The sequence below is a fragment of the Sinohyriopsis cumingii genome, chromosome 15, assembly GCF_028554795.1.
Source record: "Sinohyriopsis cumingii isolate HCF-2022 chromosome 15, ASM2855479v2, whole genome shotgun sequence".
NCBI lineage: Eukaryota > Metazoa > Mollusca > Bivalvia > Unionida > Unionidae > Sinohyriopsis > Sinohyriopsis cumingii.
This window is the reverse complement of record NC_142975.1, coordinates 39218547-39229785: the sequence shown is the minus strand read 5'-3', so window position 1 is coordinate 39229785 and position 11239 is coordinate 39218547. Positions and strand designations below refer to the sequence as shown.

The 11239-nt window shown below is 37.3% G+C and overlaps 1 protein-coding gene across 2 annotated transcripts in view; it reads left to right on the top strand.

Moving 5' to 3' along the window:
* Window positions 1-1394: 1394 nt before the first annotated feature.
* The window catches only part of LOC149781651 (lipoma-preferred partner homolog), a 54541-nt gene continuing 44696 nt past the window's right edge, over window positions 1395-11239 (top strand). The window contains exon 1 of one of the 2 annotated variants that reach the window (XM_089935727.1): window positions 1395-1803. The gene's annotated coding sequence lies outside the window, so the exon portion shown is untranslated. The remainder of the gene's footprint in view (window positions 1804-11239) is intronic. The other variant, XM_089935726.1, reaches the window with a different exon arrangement.

Here is an 11239-nt window from a genome sequence, read left to right as displayed (position 1 = left end):
GACTAGGTCAGTATCTTTTATCCTCCGCCGTTGTTGTTGTAAAGGTGCAGAAGGTTTCTGCTGGGAGAATTCTAGTTGTTTTACCTGTTCGTTATAAACTTCTTTTACTTCTTCAAGGAGACCTCTGTATTCTAAATCATCGTCTCTGGCTTGTTTTTTGTTTTTATATATACGATATATCCATTTAATAAAATTATCATCATTCACGGTTTCAAAACCGGGTTTTAAGATACTAGATTTATTAAATATACCAATTAATATTTTTCTGGGCAGTTCTTCTCTTGGAGTTTTTCTGATATCTTCAACAAACCCTTCTCTAAATTTTGCAATCAGTCCAGTATTTTCCGTTATTGGTTTGGACGCGAGTTCAGTACGAATTTCCCCAATACCTTCAAGTATTTCTCCGACGGCGGATGGAGGTTGAGTTGTTGGATCTCGTAAAATCTTTTTTATTTGTTTGGTTCTTCTAGCAATCTTTTCAGTCCGCGTAGCAGTTTGTTTTATCGTTGGAAGATTACCTTGTTTTCGTTGTTCTTCTTGTTCTCGCAGCATTCGTCTCCGTTCCGCAACATCCGCCACATCTTCAAAAGTCTTGGGTTGTCCCAGTAAAGCTCGCTCAGTGACCACCGCAGCTTTTTCAGTGGCTGTTGTAACGGGTTTAAATAATTCTTCTACACCTGTTGCAAATTCAACTTGTGCTAGCTGCCGTGCTTGTAATTTTTCTCTGACACTATCACGAACAGGAAGTAATTTTTTTATTGCTTCTAGTCGCTCTCGAGCTAGTCTAGCAGAATGTGATTCTCCAATGTTGGCCATTATTGTTAACTTAAATTTTTAATTCACAACAGAAATCCTAAAATATTTTACATGATAGCAGCAGAGAGACTGAGCCACAAAGTGTTTCGTCGACGTCACCCCGGTCAAGAACCTTTTTTTTTTATAGCGAGTTATCGCTGTCGAAATAACCCCGTTAGCCAGAAAAGAGGATTTAGTCATCATAGTTTCTGGCTAGAAGGGTTATTTTTGTGAAATAAGACCTTCTATCAGAAATGTTTTTGATAGATGGTCCTGTTGGACGAAACAGTTGGTGGGCTCAGTCTCTCTGCTGCTGGAGGGGCAGGGGCACCAGACATATGCCCCCACCCCCCAATTTTCCCCAAAAAATAAAAGGTGTTTTATGTGTGTATGTTGCCCCCAAAGGTAGGTATGTTTGTCTTATTTTAACAAAAGAATTTCGATCAAAAATTTAGTTAACTACTAAATATTTTGTCGGGGTATTATTTTTTTCCCCATGTGTTATCTAAAGGGTTGTTCGTCCGATTGTGGACTTTGTCTCCGGTGTCGGAGTTTCTTCCCCTTTTTTTTTTTTTTTTTTTTTGTTAATCTGTGCCAAAGATCCCTTAAGTCCCGTGTGTGCTATCTGTGTTTTTGTGTGTATGCTATTGATTTAGATGTAGGGACGGCAGTCTCAGTCAAATTATATCCTAGTTGTCTTATCATTTATTTTTATTTTTTTACGTATAAATTGCCAGTTCTAACGTACTAAATAACAGCTAACGGTGAACAATTTATAAGGTATAGTAGAGTTACATAATTGAAGGCGTGTACAGTTTCACATTCTAGAATTCTTTGGTCGGAGGTCAGGATTGACTAATAGATAGGAAGTGACGTAGCTACAACGGTACTTCCTTTTATGGATAGACGAATGGTTTCCTGTGTATATACCGGATCGGCCATACAACATAATTTGTTTTGAAAACGCAGACTCTCCAGGGAAAACAGAATATACCATCAATATATCAGGTACATCAGATATAGAAATTGGAATATATCATGTTGTGGAGGGTCAAAAATGGGTATAACAACGAAATTTTATACTTTATCAAGGGGGTGGGGTGTGAGATTCTGTGAGAAGGTGGTTCGAGCATAACAGGCTGGAACTGTCAAATGAATCCACATGGCTGACTTTAGTGCTAGTTTCGTCTCCAGTGGAAAATGTGTACGTGACGCAAACTTGACAGACATGTTCAAGCACCAGATGAGTATAAAGCCCTCATAATCACTTACATTACAAGAAATTTGTTGTAAAAGTATTGTTCGAGATTTCCCACCCCGTTTCGGATATGTTCAATGTTCTGATGGAAGGAAGGCCAGAGGGACTACCCTATCATAAAGATGGAAAACGTGCCATTGTGATATCATTTTAAATATGCAGCCCAAATGTAGCAACTTTATATTGTGTATTAAACCATACATGCCCAGTATATATATATATATATATATATATATATATATATATATATATATATATATATATATATATATATATATACACATATATATATATATATATATATATATATATATATATATATATATATATATATATATATATATATACACACCGCCATGTCAGGCAAGTACTGCGCATCAGGTAATTCTGTGCAACAATATATCATTTCTGTAAACATTGGATTACATGTTATTTTGGATCAAAACTCCATTTTGTATCAAGAAAGGATAACCATACTTTAATTAAGAAAGTGATATTCATAAACTGTACAAAAATATCCCACATTTTGACTTGAAATGCATATTAAAATGTGATTTCTAAATGTCATCATGAAGACCCACTCCATGACCTTGAACTTGCAACCCAGAAATTCCTATTTACTATGGATCTTTTATAATCATACAAATAAATGCACTATATAAAAGATGACATGAATATCTTATAAAATTCTGCATCTTAATCCAAGTTTCCAATTTTGCAAGAAGTTGTACAACACATACAAAATCATCTGCTACCCATGTCAACTTGCTGTTAGAATGGCAGTCACAAGAAATTCTCTGGCGTATAGTCTGTTTATAAATTCTTTAGTGATTCTTCCCCATACACTAGACGTTAACACATTACATCCAATTCATTGTTGTTTCTCTTCCCCATAATAGCTTATTTTTTATAAAATGTTGAACTTTACTTATTTTTTTACAAGATCGGTTTAGTAATATCTCTTGCCATTTATTGGCATTGTTACTTTTAATACTAATTTTAGTACCCTTACTCGTACCTCGTGGACAGGGTACTAACATGAGCATATACATGTTAATGGAGCAAGCCGGGTGTGATTCACACCCGGCCCTCTTTTAGCCTAATAATAACACTTTAAACATATTCCATGCATATTATCCAATAAATTGAGTAGACCTCTTATTTAATACCAGAAGTATCGAAAATCATTGTAGAAATAGTTGTAAAATCTCGTTTACCTTTTTTAGCCGATATTTTCGTTTAGATCATCCGCCATATTATTTCAAATAATGATTACTTCCGTTCTCAGCCTCGCTTGTTTGTGTGCCATATAAGGACATTGAAGCCTTATTTGGAAATGTAAACAAATCATAGTAAACATTTGGCGCCGTTTGGGTCAGAAATTTATTGCATCAAAAGTAAATACTGCTTATCAGCAACTTTCATATTTCAACCAAGAAACGATTATTCTAACTTGATTGATAATAATATGGCATAGAATATCCAAAATATTGTCTGGCAAGCCTTACGTAGAAAAGGGGTCACGGCGAGAGTCTCGCGTTATCTGTCATGGCGGACAGGATAAGGTTAGAGGAACCATGCCAATTTATTTTATCGTGTAAGGGCTTAATAAATTCAAAATAAGCCAGACTTCATTCACAACATGATTATACTTATGTAGTTGATTTCTACACTGTTTGTTTTTCTGACTTTAGTGATGATTTTTTTTTGCTCCATTACATGATATGGGATCAGTTCGTAGCCTCAACCACAACAAATCAAGTTGAGGCTACGACATCGTAGCTATGTTACTTTGAATTTTGTAAAACTAGCTATAAACCTGACCTAATTACTTGACTCAAATGCTGACAGAAACAGTCAAAAGTAATGCATTTCATTTCTATAGCTCGATGGATAAACATTGCATCTTTTCAAAGCTTTGCTTACGATAGGCAAACATATCACGAGTCATGAAAAAAGGGGGTGCTATCCTGTGCATCCAAAATTAATATTGTTTTGAACAGAATATTCTGGTGACAGTTTCCTCTTTTCAAATGGAAAGCATTTCAGTATTTTATTTTCATCAATCGGTCAAACTCAGTAAGCGTTTTGCTTTAGTATTGGAGACAAAAACCTTAGGTGTGCAGAAATGCCCAACAGCATTGTGTATATATAAGTATGTATATATATATATATATATATATATATATATGGCGAATAATAATCCTTTCAAGTGTACTGGATCCAGCAAGGGATTACATGTATCAGGGATTGATTAAGATAATGCCAAACTAGTATCTAACTAGCCTGAGCGCTTTCGACTCTTGAATGAGTCTTTTTCAAAGGCAAATACAAAACATAGACAAGACAAACAAATAAAATGGAAAGATAATTATGTTTGCAAAACTTTACTAGGCTGTTTCTACAGGAATTAGGCCTATAACTTTATTATGTTTCAGCTAGTTTCTCTCAACTTGTTGCTGATACTGGAAAATATTTGTATTGACCTAGAAATTGATGACATCTATTATTTTTGACAAATAAAATTGTATTTTGCAGCCGACACATTTTCTCTTTAAATAATTCTCTAAATTTGCTTAATAGCTTATAATAACTACTATAACAATGAAATATCCTAGATATAATTTGCGCTTAAGTAAATTGACATAAAATAACATCGAAATTTACATAAAATAGCAGATTGAAATCTTCACCTATTTAATCAAATATAATCAGATAATTAAATGTATACTTTTAGAGTTCAAAGAATTTCTTTTTTGACACATTCCCAGTGTAAGTGACTTTAAAAAAAAGTAATAAATATAATAACTTGCCCTGTTTCAGTCTACTTACTGGAGAGGGCAGTTAATTTTTATTATGTTGACACATTGTTGAAATTACTTTACTTTAATTACAGAAAAAAAATGTGTCAGATTGATGAATTTCCTGTGTTGATTTGCCTCAGATAATATTGTTCTTCTGAAATAATAAAAATGTTTTTCCCAGTCCAATACAACAGTTTGTTTCCTGGATGCTGATAAAAATCATCATGTTTCTACATCAAAGCTGGAAAAGAAAAAAACCTGCACTCAGAGAGGCTTTGGTATGTTCTAACTTCTGTATAAATCATTAAGAACAATAGTCGCCAGTTTTGTAACTAGTTTATATCAACATTACTGTCGACAAGGGGTGTGCCAGAAAGCACAAATGAATTAGCAACTGCCAGTGCTTTGAACTAAATGGATTAAAATATAGTGTAATTATCAAAGTATCTTTAACGTGAAAATGTTTTAATAGCAGCACAGTAACTTACCTGTCACTACTGCTAACTTTTTACTTCTTTGTAGTGAATGATCTCATCTATTTGATGCGAAGACATCCTCCCAGAGTGAGGAATTGTCAATAATATACTGTCCACTCACATGACCATGGACAAAACAGTCTTTTTTTCAAGGAAACCATGCTAATGGGTTTGTGTCAAATAGGTGACCAGAGACCTATTGCTTCACTTTAATACGGTCTTCCTTCAGCAGGGATTATCTTAGCAGTACATGTATCTGCTCTATAATTACATGCCTGTAAACCCCTCTCCCTTTCAGAAATTGGTTCTCAAAGGACCTATTAAGTTATCACATTGTATCTCATCCTTTAGGGATTAGGATACCCCCTCCCCTTATTTTCAAAATATAGTTGGCTATGGGTAAGTCATGTGGGTTAAGCTACAACCTAACATAGGCCCTACCTTAATTAATGGTAAGTCATAATTCCATTTGTTAAACAGTTGATTAAACTCATTTCAGTGTTTTTCTCTATTTAACCATTTTATTTTACTTTGATTCATCCTTTTTAATAAAAGACAGAAAATTCCTCATGAGTGAATCATTATTCACCTGGTAGGAAGACATTGGGATGTATGTAGCACACACTACATACAAGCAGGTGATTTTCATATGCAAAATAAGTTCTACAGAAAATAAGAACTTCAACTGCCCATATCATTCTCACAGCCCTACAGTGGCACCCTGATCATCATTCTCATAGCCCCACAGTGGCACCCTGATCATCATTCTCATAGTGCCATAGTGGCACCCTGATCATCATTTTCATAGCCCCACAGTGGCACCCTGATCATCATTCTTATAGCCCCACAGTGGCACCCTGATCATCATTCTCATAGCCCCACAGTGGCACCCTGATCATCATTCTCATAGCCCCACAGTGGCACCCTGATCATCATTCTCATAGCCCCACAGTGACACCCTGATCATGGTTCAGCATTATTCTAGACCAGTTGATATATCAACCAAGTTATCTACCTCACAGGAGGGATCTTCTGTTACAACACAGGCACCCTAGTTATCTACCTCACAGGAGGGATCATCTGTTACAACACACTCAGGCACCCTCCTACATAACAGCCCATTTATTCTCCCTCCTCATGCTTGATATCTCAAGCAAACTATCAGCCAGAGCAGGTTTTTGGCTGAGAGTTGCCAGTTGCGTCATTCAGGCCAGGAGAGCTACATGCAAGGTAGGGAATCTTGTGCTTGGGGTGGTAGGAAAATTTTGCATACTAAGCTGTCCCTCTGGAACTTCTGCTGCTAAATTTTTTTTGTGACTAAAAGATGTTTAACATTCACTATCAAGGTATATAGAGCTGCCATCCTCAATACACTACAACTTTTGGGGCACAGCAGTTTGTTAGGATTTGCACCTTGCTAATATCATGAAGTATTTTAAGGTGCAGAGACCTGTCTCCTCCTCATATGACCAGATGGAATCTACCTTGTGTTTTATGGTTTTTAACCAAAACCCACTGTGAACCATTTCAGGGCCTCATACTTAGACAGCGTTTTCACTCACTTTCATGTCTGTGAGTAGATAGATACAGGGAGATTGAAGCATTGTTGTTCGACACTGCTATGTCTGGTTTGATGGGAATCATGACTCCAAGTCTGTCATTAGTGAACTGCGAATTTTAACTTGGCAATATTGAGATCTCCAGTCTTGAATCTGGGATGATCAAAATAGGATCTTATGCCCAATGTGTTTCTATCTAAATATCCTTTCCTTCCTGTTCAGTGCTCTGTTGATTATTTCCTCCACTATCTTATGGTTTAATTGTCACCACAATCAAATGAGCTTATCGGTCTCTTACCAACAGAGACATCCTTTTATGAAACTAAAAGTCCATGAGGTTTGAGTCATTGCTACCTAATTGGCCTACCTTAATTGTTTTACATTGAGGACTTGATGAAAGCAGCATTTTGGTGATCCCATACTACCTTCTCTTTCATTGTCATCTCATTAGCACAGTTAATGCAGACATTTATTTACCTCTGGGCACCGTCAATGTGGCACAACATGTGGCCCCAAGAGACACCAATGTTCTGTAAATCAGACCCTCAGATGTTGAGTACATTCCATTTTTCTCTATTTTTGATCAGCCTACCCACCTAACTGACAAATTCAGTTACACAATAGCTACGCTTAAATTATTGCTGGTATTAATCTAGACTTACTGTAGGCAGCCCCGAGTGGTCTAAAGCACTCTTCGTTACAGAACACTGCCATCTCACCTCTGTCTTTGGCAGTTCGAGTCTCGGATTCAGCCAATGTGGGTATGTGAGAAAGCTTTTCAGTAGCTTCTCATGGGTCGGTGGTTCTTTCCGGGGTTTTCCCGGGTTCTTCCTCCACCATTAATACGGGCCGCCATGTATAGTCTATCATGTGCTGAAAAATGGCGTTAAACCCCACAACAACAACAACAATAAGAAGAAGAATTATTGTAGTATCAAGTTTGTATTCAATATCTTTCATTAAAATTTAGGCGTATTGTAATGTCGACTGTGATTTTGATCCATTGTTGTCAGGCTCATGTTGAGTAAATGTGATAGGATATCAAGTATTCTGCTGCAGTTATGTGTATGGAGCTTGCTTTGTGTGATGATATTATGATTTCTCAGCTAATATGTGTAGGCATCTTGCATTGTGTGATTATAGGGTGTTCATCTGCAGTTATTTGTAGGGAGCTTGCTTTGTCTAATTGCAGGATGTTTCTCCACTATTATCTGTAGGGAGCTTTGTGTCATTACAGAGTGATTTCAAGTATTCCTGTGCTATTTTATGTAGGCAGCTTGCATTGTGTATTTACAGGGTGTTCCTCTGCCATTGTGTGTAGTTAGCTTGCATGTGTTTATAGGGTACTTCTCAGCTATTATGTGTATGTAGCTGTGTGTGATTACAGGGTGTTTCTCAGCTATTATGTGTATGTAGTTTTATGTGACTACAGGATGATTTCAAATATTCCTGTTGTAGTTTGTGGACCACTTCACTGGCCTAGTGGTTAGAGTGCCCATCTTGTATGCAGGAGGTCGTGGGTTTAAAGCCCAGCCAAGCCATACCAAAAGACTTTGAAAAATGGTACTTACAGCTGAATCACTATGCACTCAGCATTGAGGTTAGTGTTAGGAATGGTTTGCCTGGTGTCATGATAGTGTGACTGGGTAGGACACTGCAGACATTGTAGCGATATGACTGAAAAATTCTTAAAAATCTAAATCACAAACATAGAGAGCTATTTTGTGTGGTGAGCTGTGAGCTTTCATTGTTATTACAGGGTGTTTCTCAGCTTTTATGTGTTTGGCGCTTGCATTGTATGATTTATGGGTGATTTCAAGTTTTTCTCAAGCTATTTTTTGTAGGGGTCTTGCTTTGTTTGATTAAAGATTGTTCCTCTGCTATTATCTGTAGCAGGCATAAGTTGTGTGATTACAAGGTGATTTCAAGTATTTATCAGCTATTTTGTTTAGGCCAGCTTGCATTGTGTGATTACAGGATATTCCAATGATATTATGTGTAGGGAGCTTGCATTGTGTGATTACAGGGTATTCCAGTGCTGTTATGTGTTTGGCGCTTGCATTGTATGATTTATGGGTGATTTCAAGTTTTTCTCAAGCTATATTTTGTAGGGGTCTCGCTTTGTTTGATTAAAGGTTGTTCCTCTGCTATTATCTGTAGCAGGCATAAATTGTGTGATTACAAGGTGATTTCAAGTATTTATCAGCTATTTTGTTTAGGCCAGCTTGCATTGTGTGATTACAGGATATTCCAATGATATTATGTGTAGGGAGCTTGCATTGTGTGATTACAGGGTATTCCATTGCTGTTATGTGTAGGGAGCTTGCATTGTGCGATTACAGGATATTCCAATGCTATTATGTGTAGGGAGCTTGCATTGTGTGATTACAGGGTATTCCAATGCTATTATGTGTAGGGAGCTTGCATTGTGTGATTACAGGGTATTCCAGTGCTGTTATGTGTAGGGAGCTTGCATTGTGCAATTACAGGATATTCCAATGCTATTATGTGTAGGGAGCTTGCATTGTGTGAGTACTGGGTACTCCAATGATATTATGTGTAGGGAGTTTGCATTGTGTGATTACAGGGTATTCCAATGATATTATGTGTAGGGAGCTTGCATTGTATGATTACAGGATATTCCAATGATATTATGTGTAGGGAGCTTGCATTGTGCGATTACAGGATATTCCAATGATATTATGTGTAGGGAGCTTGCATTGTGTGATTACAAGGTTTTCTTCTACCATTATGAGTAGGGAGCTTGCTTTGTGTGGTTACTGGGTGATTTATGAAAGATTCTTTTGCCTATCAATGAATGAAGTACCATGTACACATTCATGCATGTATTTTTGTCATGATTGCAGCTGGCAGTAATTATTTTACTGCACTGATGGATTAGTGATGGCCTGCGTTTTACTGATACATTGGTAAAGTCGCTAACTGTGGATTAGCAGCTTAGCATTCATTTCAAGACCTGTTGTAGTATCAAACTTGGTCTGCTACCTGTGATTAAGGTTTTGACCCATTACAGTGTCAAGCTTGTGTCTGCTACCTGTGATTAAGGTTATGACCCATTACAGTGTCAAGCTTGTGTCTGCTACCTGTGATTAAGGTTTTGACCCATTATAGTATCAAGCTTGTGTCTGGTCCTGTGATTAAGGTTTTGACCCATTATAGTATCAAGCTTGGTCTGGTACCTGTGATTAAGGTTTTGACCCATTACAGTGTCAAGCTTGTGTCTGGTACCTGTGATTAAGGTTTTGACCCATTACAGTGTCAAGCTTGTGTCTGGTACCTGTGATTAAGGTTTTGACCCATTACAGTGTCAAGCTTGTGTCTGGTACCTGTGATTAAGGTTTTGACCCATTACAGTGTCAAGCTTGTGTCTGGTACCTGTGATTAAGGTTTTGACCCATTACAGTGTCAAGCTTGTGTCTGGTACCTGTGATTAAGGTTTTGACCCATTACAGTGTCAGGCTTGTGTCTGGTACCTGTGATTAAGGTTTTGACCCATTACAGTGTCAGGCTTGTGTCTGGTACCTGTGATTAAGGTTTTGACCCATTACAGTGTCAAGCTTGTGTCTGGTACCTGTGATTAAGGTTATGACCCATTACAGTGTCAAGCTTGTGTCTGGTACCTGTGATTAAGGTTTTGACCCATTACAGTGTCAAGCTTGTGTCTGGTACCTGTGATTAAGGTTTTGACCCATTACAGTGTCAAGCTTGTGTCTGGTACCTGTGATTAAGGTTTTGACCCATTGTGTTATCAAGCTTGGTCTGCTACCTGTGATTAAGGTTTTGACCCATTACAGTATCAAGCTTGTGTCTGCTACCTGTGATTAAGGTTTTGACCCATTACAGTGTCAAGCTTGTGTCTGCTACCTGTGATTAAGGTTTTGACCCATTACAGTGTCAAGCTTGTGTCTGGTACCTGTGATTAAGGTTTACATATATTGTAGTATCAAGCTTGGTCTTCTAACTGTGATTAAGGTTTTGACCCATTACAGTGTCAAGCTTGTGTCTGGTACCTGTGATTAAGGTTTTGACCCATTGCGGTATCAAACTTGGTCTGCTACCTGTGATTAAGGTTTTGACCCATAACAGTGTCAAGCTTGGTCTGCTACCTGTGATTAAGGTTTTGACCCATTACAGTGTCAAGCTTGGTCTGCTACCTGTGATTAAGGTTTTGACCCATTACAGTGTCAAGCTTGTGTCTGCTACCTGTGATTAAGGTTTACATATATTGTAGTATCAAGCTTGGTCTGCTACCTGTGATTAAGGTTTTGACCCATTACAGTATCAAGCTTGTGTCTGCTACCTGTGATTAAGTTTTGACCCATTACA